This window comes from Pleuronectes platessa, chromosome 3, assembly GCF_947347685.1.
Source record: "Pleuronectes platessa chromosome 3, fPlePla1.1, whole genome shotgun sequence".
NCBI lineage: Eukaryota > Metazoa > Chordata > Actinopteri > Pleuronectiformes > Pleuronectidae > Pleuronectes > Pleuronectes platessa.
In genome coordinates, this window is record NC_070628.1 from 28,605,676 (window position 1) to 28,619,719 (window position 14,044).

Consider the following 14,044-nt stretch of genomic DNA (forward strand, 5'->3'; position numbering starts at 1 on the left):
AGGGTCGCGACCTGATGACATCTACAAAGACATCATGACTTAAAATCCTAGCGCCACTGGCTACAGGAAGTGAAGCGTTTATTGTTGCTGCAGAGCTTAAAACGCACGCAAGGCAGAGACATGCGCTTGGTCATCGATCGTTCTCTCTCCCCCGACCGCAACAGACTTGAAATTGCCTGTGCTCGACCACTCTTCCCCCAATTTAAAGCTGTCTGGTGCCACACAACATATTTGATAACACAGGTTATAAAGTTATATATATATATATGTATATATATATATATATATATATATATATATATATATATATATATATATAGTCATACAATATATATAAAAACTATAGTTTGTTGCATTTATTAAATAATAGAACGACAATAAAGACAACTGTTGACATTTAACTGCTATTTTTACCTGTTACAAAATAGGAAAACACCAAACTCTAACCATGGCGTGGAGTCAAAGTCTGATCACACGCCATCAAAACACGAGTGTCTGTATCTTGGACATATTTGGTCCAATCAACTCCAAACTAGACATGTAAGACAAGGGTCGCGACCTGATGACATCTACAAAGACATCATGACTTAAAATCCTAGCGCCACCTGCTGGCTACAGGAAGTGAAGCGTTTATTGTTGCTGCAGAGCTTAAAACGCACGCAAGGCAGAGACATGCGCTTGGTCATCGATCGTTCTCTCTTCCCCGACCGCAACAGACTTGAAATTGCCTGTGCTTGACCACTCTTCCCCCAATTTAAAGCTGTCTGGTGCCGCACAACATTATTGATAACACAGGTTATAAAGTTATATATATATATATAAAAACTATAGTTTGTTGCATTTATTAAATAATAGAACGACAATAAAGACAACTGTTGACATTTAACTGCTATTTTTACCTGTTACAAAATAGGAAAACACCAAACTCTGACCATGGCGTGGAGTCAAAGTCTGATCACACGCCATCAAAACACGAGTGTCTGTATCTTGGACATATTTGGTCCAATCAACTCCAAACTAGACATGTAAGACAAGGGTCGCGACCTGATGACATCTACACAGACATCATGACTTAAAATCCTAGCGCCACTGGCTACAGGAAGTGAAGCGTTCATTGTTGCTGCAGAGCTTAAAACGCACGCAAGGCAGAGACATGCGCTTGGTCATCGATCGTTCTCTCTCCCCCGACCGCAACAGACTTGAAATTGCCTGTGCTCGACCACTCTTCCCCCAATTTAAAGCTGTCTGGTGCCGCACAACATATTTGATAACACAGGTTATAAAGTTATATATATATATATAGACATACAATATATATAAAAACTATAGTTTGTTGCATTTATTACATAATAGAACGACAATAAAGACAACTGTTGACATTTAACTGCTATTTTTACCTGTTACAAAATAGGAAAACACTAAACTCTTACCATGGCGTGGAGTCAAAGTCTGATCACACGCCATCAAAACACGAGCGTCTGTATCTTGGACATATTTGGTCCAATCAACTCCAAACTAGACATGTAAGACAAGAGTCGCGACCTGATGACATCTACAAAGACACCATGACTTAAAATCCTAGCGCCACCTGCTGGCTACAGGAAGTGAAGCGTTTATTCTTGCTGCAGAGCTTAAAACGCAAGCAAGGCAGAGACGTGCGCTTGGTCATCGATCGCTCTCTCTTCCCCGACCGCAACAGACTTGAAATTGCCTGTGCTCGGGCCCGTTAGTGCTACAACGTAGCCCTAGTTCTTATTATTCTCCGAACAATGAATTGGCTTTTTGAGGGCTTCAACGTGCTCAAAAAGTTTTTAAACTTTCCAGTAAATTAGAGAGTGGTGAAAATTTACGTAATCTGGAGTATTTGGAAATGGGCGTGGCAAAACGGCTCAACAGCGCCCCCTGGAACCAGCCCTTAGGTTTCCACATAAGCGATTTTCACCAAAATCTAGACACTGGTGTAACGTGAATAATCATAGAAAAAAGTCTCTTGGAGCATTATGAAAAACGCAACAGGAAGCCCGCCATTTTGGATTTAGTGGCCATTTTGGCCAAATTCCACATTTTTAGTTTAATGTACTTGTCGTAGAGCTTTCATCAGATCAACTTAAAAATTAGACGCGTGTCATCACAACAAGATTGAGAAAAAAAATGATCAACGGAATTTTTTTCCGTCACTTCGTGTGACCGTGGCGTGTCGTCAAAGTTTGGTTCCACGCCATCAAAACACGAGCATCTGTATCTCGAACATACATGGTCCAATCAAGTCCAAACTAGACACGTAGGACAAGAGTCCCGGCCTGAGGACATCTACACAGAAATAATGACTCAAAATCACAGCGCCCCCTGGTGGAACCAGGAAATGTCTTGTTTTTTGCTTGTCTTACACTTGGATGTATTCCTCCTCATCCACTGACCTCAACCATGTCAAACTGTACCAAATGGGTCTCAAGACATTGATAATGAAGGCATAAGATAACTGTGACTTTTCGTCAAACGCCATATTAATGGCGTGGCATCAAAGTTCATCACCTTGCCGTGAAACACGAAATTGCTTTAACTTCAGTGTTCATGGTTCTATCTCACTCAAACTACATGTGTGCAACAACATCCCCCCCCTGAAGATTTTCATATGGTTTTAAGGAATGGGCGTGGCTAAATAACTGACTAGCGCCCCCTAACGGGCAGCCCCGGCACTATGATTGGCCGACATTTACAAAAATCGATTTGGGCATGTGTCTTTTCATAACAAACAAATAAGTCTCTAGGATAGATATGCTAGACTAAACAGGAAGCCCGCCATTTTGGATTTAGGGGCCATTTTGGCCCTATTCCACATTTTTACTTTGATTTACTTCTCGTAGAGCTTTCATTAGATCAACTTCAAATTCAGATGAGTGTCATCACAACAAGATTGAGATAAAAGTGATTTAGGGATTTTTTTCCGTTCACACCGTGTGACCGTTGCGTGGCGTTAAAGTTTGGTTACACGCCATCAAAACACGAGCATCTGTATCTCGAACATACATGGTCCAATCAAGTCTAAAGTAGACATGCAAGACAAGAGTTCCGGCTTGATGACATCTACACAGAAATTATGAATTGAAATCACAGCGCCCCCTGGTGGCAACATGAAGTGACATGTTTTATACTTTGATGAACTGCTCCTGGCTGCTTTAAGATATACAGCTCAAATGAGCTCAGTCAAGTCATTGAATCAAGGTCAGAATTGTGACATTTCCTCAAACCATTTAAATGTTGAGGTGCGGCGAAGGATCGTCCTTCGCCAAAGGACACGATGTTTTCATAATTCCACTGTGCATTGTCCTATCACTACCAAACTTCTGTCACATGATAAGAGTACAAGCCTGAACAGCTCTATGTGTCAATATTTCCTCAGTGTCATAGCGCCACCTACTGATTCACCAGGAAACAGGAAGTACTTTGTTAATCCACTCTGCATTATCCAACCGGCTCCAAACTACTGACCTATGATCACAATACTGATCTGAACAGCTCCACATATAAATATTAGTTCAGGGTCATAGCGCCACCTACTGATCAGTGTGAAAATTAAGTTGTGTTAACATTGTCCAATTGACACAAAATTGCTCACGCTACATCAGAGCGCCTACATGAACAGATATATTGTTAAATTATTTCTTTACTGTTTTTTCAGAGCTCTGGAAAACTGGAGAAAGCTGAGATCTTAGAAATGACAGTTCAATATCTACGAGCGCTGCACTCAGCAGATTTTCCCAAAGCGAGAGAAAAAGGTCAGTAAACTTTTTATAAAAAATTACACAAATATACCAGTGACAACATATTTACGTACAACCAGAATAGAGAAATTCAGTTTATTTTGCGGACAAGATGTTGGTGGTTTTATGCGTAAAGTAAAAGAGCTGCGTAATTCTAATTATTGTTGAGTGAATTTTATTTACTAGAGATATTCTAGATAGTCAACATTTTGTCCAGTTTTACGCACCGGAATAAAACCGTCAAAAACTTGACTTAAGATATCGACAGGGTTGTAATCGTTGTTTACTTTATGTAACTACAAGTGAACTTCTCGCTGAGTTTGCGAACTACTTCCACTACAGATACCACGAGTGCATGAAGAACCCGGTGCACTACCTGACCACAGAGGACAGAGCTAGGGCCGGTCTTTCCTACAGGCGACATAGGCGGTTGCCTAGGGCGCCACTCAGAGGGGGGCGCCAAAAACTGCGCCCAGCAAAAAACTTGCTAAATTAACAGTAATTTAAGTAGTTTCATTAGAGAAATCAGTTAATGACAGCAGCACTCAGGTGGAACGTTTGGCACGGGAGCAGTACCCTGTACTGCCAGGTGCAGTCTGGATGAGGAACTGAATTCTCCGTGTCTTTATTGCTGCTGCATTCATCCTGTATTTTACAGGTTAGTAGTGGGTGAGAGTCACCTACGTTAGCTCCTAAAGCCTCGCTTGATCACCACGGGTGTCATTGAGACATGTTGATGTTGTTTTGATTATCTACTTAGACTGGTAAAACTTAGAAACTCCGCTGGGCAGTGAGGGCAGACACTCGCGCACTAGGTGGGCGGGGCTACATTCGCCTGTATGGGTGTTTCTTTTACCTGCACGTCGTCTTGAAGGCGGGCCGCGATAGTCTATTGTTTACTTGACAGTGTGTAGTTCAGCTCCGACACTCACAGACTCTGTAATTCATGTATTGTTATTGTGCCTTATAAAGGCCACTTATAGGTCTAAATTGTAAATGTTTATATTTCTTTATGAGTGATTATGTATATTAAGATGTTTGGAGGAAAGAGACACCATAATTATTGAATGTATGTTTTATGCACTTTAAAATGCAGTTACACTCAAAGAAATGCTTGTACTTGAATTTTTGTTTAATTTGAATAAGATGCAGTCTGGATGAGGAACTGAAGGCTCTGTGTCGTTATTGCTGCTGCATTCATGCTGTATTCTACAGATATACACTCCTGATCAAAATCTTAAGACCAGTTAAAAAATTGCATGAATTTGCATTTTGCACTGTTGGATCTTAGGAAGGTTCTAAGTAGAGCTTCAAAATGCAAAAAGAAGAAATGGGAACAAGAGACCAAAAGTTGTGAGCAGGCAATTTATTGAAAACAACAATTTAACTCAAATAGGCTGTTCATCAGCTGATCAAAAGTTTAAGACCACAGCCTTTAAAAGCCAAAATCTGTGCAAAAATTTGGATTCCATGTCATTTCCTGTCAAGTAATCACACTGTGAAGATCTCTTGATGGCAAAGGCAAAAAAGCATCGCCGTCTTTGAACGTGGTAGGATTGTTGAACTGCATAAACAAGGCCTCTCACAACGTGCCATCGCTGCTGAGGTTGGACGCAGTAAGACAGTCATTTTGCATTTCTTAAAAGATCCTCAGGGTTATGGAACAAAAAAATCAAGTGGCGCTGAGCCGGAGGATCCGAATGGCTGTCCGTCAAGACACGGGACGATCCTTGTCCCAAATTAAGGCCATTACTGGTGCTGACTGCAGCCCAATAACCATCAGACGGCATCTGCGAAGGAAGAGCTTCAAAACCAAGAAACGTCTTCAAAGGCCACGTCTCCTTCAACGCCACAAAATTGCCCGTTTAGACTTTGCAAGGGAGCACCAAACATGGGACATTCAAAGGTGGAAGAAAGTTTTATTCTCTGATGAGAAAAAATGTAACCTTGATGGTCCTGATGGCTTCCAACGTTACTGGCATGACAAGGAGATGCCACCTGAGATGTTTTCTACGCGGCACAGTGGAGGGGGTGCCATCATGATCTGGGGTGCTTTTTCCTTCTATGGAACAATGGAGCTCCAGGTTGTGCAGGGGCGTCAAACAGCAGCTGGCTATGTGGAGATGTTGCAGCGGGCATCCCTCATGACTGAGGGCCCTCGTCTGTGTGGTAACGACTGGGTTTTTCAGCAGGACAACGCTCCAATTCACAATTCCTGTCTGACTTTTTTCCAGGAGAATAACATCACTCTTTTGGACCACCCTGCGTGTTCCCCTGATCTTAATCCAATTGAGAACATTTGGGGATGGATGGCAAGGGAAGTTTACAAAAATGGACTTCAGTTCCAGACAGTGGATGCCCTTCGTGAAGCCATCTTCACCACTTGGCGCAACATTCGCACTAGCCTTTTGGAAACACTTGCATCAAGCATGCCAAAACAAATTTTTTAAGTGATCAACAATAATGGTGGAGCTACTCATTACTGAGTCAGTTTTTGACACTTTAATTTCTGTTTTAGGAGTTTTTTGGTTTTTTTTGAGCTGTGGTCTTAAACTTTTGATCAGCTGATGAACAGCCTACTTCAGTTAAATTGATGTTTTCAATAAATTGCCTGCTCACAACTTTTGGGCTCTTGTTCCCATTTCTTCTTTTTGCATTTTGAAACTCTACTTAGAACCTTCCTAAGATTCAACAGTGCAAAATGCAAATTCATGCAATTTTTTAACTGGTCTTAAGATTTTGATCAGGAGTGTACTTTGTTGCTGTTGTATCAATTTTGGGACCCATAACATATATCTCCAACCAATACTCAATTTTTTTATCTAACATTAGGGTAAAATGAGGCAAAAATCGAGGTACGAACCTCCTTGGTGTTGCTAGCACATTGAGGCTTATGTTTAGAGTGTGTGTGTCCAAGCTACTTCGACGAAGAAAGAAATCATTTTATAATATGTTTTCGTGGGGGGGGGGGGGGGGGGGGGGGGGGGGCAGGAGTAAAGCTTGCCTAGAGCGCCAAATGTGCTAGGGCCGGCCCTGGACAGAGCCCGTGTTCGGCTCCGTCGACTCGATACCGGAGGCGTCTGACTACCTCGGTCAGCTTCTCTCCTCCCCGGAGCACCAAAGCCACAGCCCGTCCGACTCTGTGTACCAGCAGAGTCCACCGGGACACTCCTGGCACAGCTCGTCGCGCAGCCCTGGCATCACGTACCCAACAGTGCCACTCTCTGCGCACACACAGCAGCACGGTTGATACTTATCACCGGTGCAGGGACTCGATCACCACTATTTTAACTTCATCGTCATACGCACGCAAACACTTTTAGTCTGCACAGTGCGCAACACGCCATGTAAACACGTCTGCTATGTTTTGTTGTTCTTTCTATTTATATAACTGTGAATGATGGAAACTGTTTCTGTACATGTTGTAAATAAATATTTCTGACTTAAATTCAGCTTATTTTGTCTCTATTTAAATTTGCTCAGATTAAATCTCAGTGCGTAAAGATCATCGAAGGTACAATTACAACATTGATGCCTTTCAGAAAGATCCATTGCTCGAAAAAAAAGAGGAGAGAGAAGCTAGTGCTCATATTTAAACGTTAGTGAATTCTTACTAATTTTGTGGAAATGTACGAAAAGGAGATTATAGTCTTTATCCTCGGCATTGCCCTTTATCGTATTATATGAATGAAAAAAACAATTGTGTTATAGATTATGCTTGTTTGGAGTAACTTCACAATAAGAAGGAAAATCATTTCAACAAGAGCTGGACTCTAACTTTATCCTATGGGGTACTACAATCTATACTGAACATTTTATAAAGCTCAAATACTATTATCTTTTGTCTGGCCCACAGACCTGCTTAAGGACTTATCTGTGGGTTTACTGAGTGACACAGAAGGTTCCAGGGTGGCAGACATGAGCCCCACTGGGCCACCCTCTACCACCTTAAACAAACTTAGCACACTTAACAAAACCATTGATTCATCCAACACTCCCCCTTCCTGAAAATTCACATCAGATGTTTCATTCAAAAACAAGACAATTTGGTTTGTGATGGAGATAAATATTTGGATGAATATGTTCACACAAGCAATACAAGACAGTGTGATACTGAAGAAATCTAAGCACATTTTGAGTTTCCAGGATATTTGAAAGTTACAGAAGAATGTGTCACAAACAGGATAAAAGTTGCCGCCTCTGAACTTTAGCCAAGTTTGACTATTTCCATATATTTAGGCAAATTAGACTTTTCATTTGGATTAGGGGGGATGTTATGCATGATGGAGGAGGGGCACCCTGGTTAAAATGTGGCATTAACCGATGAGTAAAAGTTGGAATTTTCTCCACACAAACAGAGCGAGCAGCTGAGGAGCAACATGACATCTCCATGAATTATCACAAGAAAAACCATGAACCTGCTCTCGAGCCTTTGTAATTGTTTTCCTCACTTTGCCATAAGAGAGCAGTTAGAGGCTCTTTGCGTCGCACAGAATGAGGAATTAATGCGATCAAAAGATAACTGTTTTGGCAAGCTGCTGTCTGCTATATGTGACCACACGCATCTCAATAAATGCAGCAATTCTGTCTAGTTTAACCGATCTTCACGAAATTCGATACACACGTGTTTCATGTCACAAGAAACAAAAGGCACCAATATGATTAACGCAGCAGGAAGACAGCCATTTGGGAGTAAGTGGCCATTTTACACGTTTTGTATTTTAACAAACTCCTCCGAGAGCTTTCATCAGATCAACTCCAAATCAGTGTCATTAAAAATATATAGAGAAGAGCACTGTTCCTGGCTGCTTTACAATACACAGCTCAAATGAGCTCAGGCAGGGCATGATAACATGGTCCGAATGGTGACATTTCCTCAAACCGTGTTAACATTGCAGTGCAGCGAAGGTTGATCCTTCGCAAAAGGAGATGAAGTTGTCCTAACTGTACTGTGCATTGTCCAATCATCACCAAAAGCCTGTCACATGGTCAGAGTCCAGGCCTGAACAACCCCATATGTCAGTATTTAACCCTGGGTCATAGCACCACCTCCATCATCAGAGTCCAGACCTGAACAGAGGCCTGTTTCAGGTAGCTGGTTTTGAGGCAACCCCGAGTTTGTTCGCTCTGAGTTAGTGGAAACTCTGGGTTTTCCGTTTCAGGTAGCAGGTTCAGCGCAACCGAGAGTTAGTTGCTGCGGCAACATACGCCGTGGACCTAACCTGCTCGGGAGGTGGTTAGACCTACTCTGAGTTTGTTGTCTATAAGGCTGAAGGCAGCTCTCCGACAGAAGGAAGTGTTAGAAATGGCATGTCCTTTTCTACGAGAGCCCGTGGACGTAGAGGCTGCGATCCTCAGAAGGAATCTCCGTGAGGAACGATTATTAAGACCCCGGTTGGATATACTTTCTTTTTCCGCGCAATCTATCATTTATTTAGACCACCTTCTCAGCCCCCATGTTAACTGTCAAACGCACCGGGGGCATGCTTTAAGTTCAATACAAATTATTTGTGTGGCACTCCGTTTTTTTGCAAACGGCAGCTTTCTTTACAACGTCGGTGACGCCGAGCACATTTCAAAGGCAACCGTGTGTCGGTCTGTCAGAAATGTGACTTTGGCACTGAAACGTTTTCTTTACACGTTTGTGATGTTTCCAAGTCACCGACCTATACGAACAATCAAGGAAGAGTTCTACAGAATTGCAGGTAACAGTAGCAACAATGTAGCCTATTTGTTTCTTGGAACGTTTTAATGTAATAAATAATGTGCACAATTTAATTAAATTAATTAATTTGTAATGTTCTAGATTTTCCGGGTGTCATCGGGTGCATCGATGGAACTCATATTCCTATTAAAGCTCCTTCAGTGAATGAAGGAGACTATGTTAATAGGAAGTCCTTCCACAGCATCAATGTGCAGGTACAGGTGAAGGCCTAGACCTTCAGCATTTTAAATTAAAGATACCTAACAAAACAGCCTCTGTATCTAATTATACTCCTCTGCAATTTGAAGGTTGTATGTGATGCCAGAAATATCATCAACCAAGTGGAGGCAAAGTGGCCGGGGTCTGTGCATGACGCACGCATATTTCGGGAGTCTAATCTGAGCACTCGCTTTGCCCGTGGTGAGTTAAGCCTATATTTGAAGGATTTAGAATCCATATTTGTTCAGATGATTAATATTTCACCTGTATCGTAGGAGAGTTCGACGGTCATGTTTTAGGTGACAGAGGGTACCCCTGCCAGCCTTGCCTTCTGACCCCGTATGCCGATCCCGTGCCAGGACCACAGCAGCGCTACAACCTGGCGCATATGAGGACGAGAGCCAGGGTCGAAAACACGTTCGGGATCCTGAAGGCAAGATTCCAGTGCCTCCAAATGCTGCGAGTCACACCAGAAAGGGCATGTGACATAATAATTGCATGTGTGGTTCTACACATCGCAATTTTGAGAGGGGAAAATTGCCCACCTGCAGTTGCAGATGAGCAGCACATAAACCCAAACCATGCCATGGATCCACAGGACGGAAGGGTGGTTAGAGAAAGACTCTGCCAAAATTATTTTGTTTGAGTTTTCTATGTAGTTAAATGTATTTTATTATTTCCGAAATGTTTTCTTTGGCATTCTTTCGCCTTCCTGTATGATAGTAAACTCGTGTGACAGACCCAGCCTCTGGTAGGGGGTGACACTGTTCAACAAAATAACTTGTCCCACCACAGCCCGTGTTCTAAAAAAGACAATCTACTTTTTATGAGGATTTCTTTATTTCCTGAAAGCACAAAAAAAAAAAAAGGTCATTCATATTGGGTATGTTTTTGGAGCAGGAAACAGTATCCCAGTTTGTACCTCACCCACCTTTAACTTATGTTCCAAAATTTGGATCTCCAAAGCATCCTTTTGCATCTTTTGCCTAATGTGGTCCATTTCCAAGTCTGCTTTGTTTATTTGTTTTCCCAGATAGATTTTATAGAGCTCTTTGACTGGAAGCTATAGGAATGCAAAAGATGACATTGGATTTCACAGTGCCAAGTATAGCGTTTTATTATAATTCCAGGGAGAATCTTACAGAGGTAAGCTGTGAAGTAGAGCTAGAAGTGGATGGCCTCTCATTGAATTCGATTTCATCCTGTTTGAGAGAAAGAAGATGTCAGTTTTAAATTGTACAACGCTATCATCAACTTTTAGATGTTATTTTTAAAAGGTGTTAACCTCAATAGGCCTTTCCTCTTCCCTTTCAAATGCTGCAGACAATGTTTCTCCATCATCTTCCTGTAATGACATTAACAGTTGTGTTCAGCAATTATCAAGACATTATTAATAATCTGTGGAAGGTGAAGAATTGTTACAATTGCATGGAGGTTGGTGAGGGCATCTGGTTCCAGTAGGGCAATGACGCCATCAGTAACTGGAAGAAGATGATTAGACAGTGAAATTATTACTTGAGCCAGAATATTGCCCCATCTAATTTGCAACGCACTGGGTTGCATGTACATATTTAATTATTTTGAATAACCAACCTCTGATAAAGGCACTTCTATCCTGGGGGGTGGGGGGAATCAGAGGAGCTCCCTCCAGGGATGCCCTCAGCCACAGGACGCATACTCTGTTGGCTGAGGGCCATCTCCTCAGCCTCTGTGAGGGCTGCAGGTGGTGGACCCCCTCCAGTCTTCCGGGCCTCTGCTTTTTTTCGATTTGCTAACATGGAGGAAAATGTTACCCTAATATTCAGTAAGCGCTATTTTGAAGACACATATATATGTATATACACATACATACATACATACATACATACAATGCATTTTGCCTAGGAGTAGCCTTCTAATATATCTAAATCCTATTAAATATTGGCAGTGTTGGGGTGGCTGAGAAATGTACTACTTACATTTACTGCTTAAATATAGACCCATCACATGTTGAAATAGCTGTTAAATTAGGTAGAGCAGGCAAAACAGCACAATTGATTTGATTTCAATTAAACATTAGTTTACCTGTTTGAACTATATTTTTGTACTTCATTTTCATTTGCTGCCAAGTCCTCTTGGGGCAACTCGGGTTGTTCCTGTGTAAATTGACACACACACACAATTTACATATTGAATAAGTGGAAGATATTAAACTTTCCTCTTATTTTATTTTACTATTTTATTTTACTCACGCATTGACTTGTTCGGCTATTTCCTGCCAAGCTCTCTCTCGCGCTCTCGCTGCCGCGGCGGTATTACTTTTTTTGGTGAAAATGGGTACCTGCTCGGCATATGCGTGCATTAATATTTCCAATTCCGTGGGTGAAAAGTAACTGGATCTACGTTTTTGGTCCATGTTTGATCATGTTATCAGAGATCCATTGATGATGGCTCTTTATAGTCAACAGGCACGCCCCCAACCCAGAGTTGCTTTTCAACCCTGAACTCTGAGTCAACCAACTCAGAGCGCAGGATTAAACTCAGAGTATGTTAAACCAGCTACCTGAAACAGGCCTCAGATCTTTTAGTCTGTATTTAGTGATAGCGCCACCTCCTGGCAACAGGAAGTAAGCTTCATAACACATCTTTAATTTGATTGAGATTAAATGTTTTAATGCATGATAAGTGGGCGTGGTTCGATGTTGCGTGCTTGACAGAGGAAGTGAAACATGCAACACTGAGCAGTTTTCAATGGGCGTGGCAAAATGGCTCAACAGTTCCCCTAGGACCCCCGGAACGTGTTCACATTGACCGATCTTCACAAAAACGATAAGCATGTGTATCATGACCAGACAAACAAAAAAGTCTATGGGTGCAATTGGAAAAACACAACAGGAAGCCTGCTATTTTGCATTTAGTGGCCAGTTTGGCCATATTCCACATTTTTACTTTGAGGTACTTGTACCAGGGCTTACATCAGATCAACTTCAAATTGAGTGTCATGACAACAAGATGGAGATACAAACTAACTCAAAGGTTGATTTTTTCGTCACACGATGTGACCATGGCGTGACTTCAAAGTTTGATTACACGCAAATAAAACATGATGTTCTGTATTGCGGACATACAGTTGCAATCAGAATTATTCAACCCCCTCCCCTCAGAAGACATTATTGTGATGTGGATGAAAGATAATGATAATAAATTACAAAAAACCTCATTAAACAACAAAAGATATTTATTGATACATATGAGTTATTTTGACAACAGAAGTTGAATTAACTTTGAAGTTCAAATGGAAAATGAACTCTTTTAACACATGTGCATGTTCAGTATTATTCAACCCCCAGCTTCAGTACTTTGTGGCGCATCCTCTAGCTTTTATAACTTCTAACAAACGTTTGCGTTAAGTACGGACAAGCTTCTTCCACCTCGATCAGAATCTTTGCCCATTCTTCACGTGCAAAAGCCTCAAGCTCAGTGATGTTTGATGGCTTCCGTGCTGCAACTGCCTTCTTTAAATCCCACCAAAGATTTTCAATCAGATTTAAATCTGGTGACTGAGAAGGTCACTCCAGGACGTTCCAGGATCTTTTTCTCAACCAAGCTTTGCTTGACTTGGAGGTGGGCTTTGGATCATTGTCTTTCTGGTGAGTCCAATGATCACCAAGGTTTAATTTGTCAACAGAAGGCATCACATTCCTCCTTAAAATGGCCTGGTATTTCTGAGAATCCATGATGCCAGGTACACCATCAAGATTCCCAGTTCCTACCGCAGAAAAACAAACCAACATCATCAATGACCCACCGTTAGGCTTGACCTTGAGGATGGTATTCTTATGGTCATAAGCCTGGCCTTTTGCATGCCAGACATACCGCTGGTCCATATGTCCAAATAGTTCCAGTTTGGTTTAATCAATCCATAGAACTGTGGCCCAAAATTCATTCGTCTTATCCAAATTCCTCCTGGCATATTGTAGTCGACTTTTGATGTTCCTTGAGGTCAAGAGCTGAGTGCGTCTTGGAAGTCCTTGTTTATTCAGTGCACGTCTTATAGTTGCCACTGACGCACTTGTACCAGCCTTCATCAGGTCGTCCTGAAGTTGTCTTGCAGTCACAAAGGGGTTTCTCCTAGTTGTTCTGTCTAAGTTGCTGAGGGCCCTTGATGAAATGTTTGGCTTTCTTCCAGGGCCAGGCAGCTCAAAGCTGCTCCATAAGCTTTAAACTTCCTTATAATGCTCCCAATGGTGTCTCTTGGAATATACATTTTTGGGAAATATTCTTATACCCAAGGCCCTTCAGGTTTGATGAAATAATCTCCTCTCTCAGCTCTTGTGCAAGCTCCTTTGTCTTTCCCATGATGCACCTCACCTTGAATACC

General features: G+C 41.8%; 2 long non-coding RNA genes across 2 annotated transcripts; one reads left to right on the forward strand and one right to left on the reverse strand.

Annotated features, from left to right (window-relative positions):
- Positions 1–9,212: 9,212 nt before the first annotated feature.
- On the forward strand, positions 9,213–9,801 carry LOC128436609 (uncharacterized). Its single transcript, XR_008338093.1, has 3 exons — positions 9,213–9,466; positions 9,568–9,680; positions 9,774–9,801. It is a non-coding gene; the product is annotated as an uncharacterized LOC128436609 (long non-coding RNA).
- A 1,523-nt stretch (positions 9,802–11,324) lies between these two features.
- LOC128436605 (uncharacterized) lies at positions 11,325–12,078 on the reverse strand. Its single transcript, XR_008338089.1, has 3 exons — positions 11,916–12,078; positions 11,749–11,819; positions 11,325–11,455 (listed from the first exon to the last, which is right to left on the reverse strand). It is a non-coding gene; the product is annotated as an uncharacterized LOC128436605 (long non-coding RNA).
- Between the last annotated feature and the right edge of the window lie 1,966 nt (positions 12,079–14,044).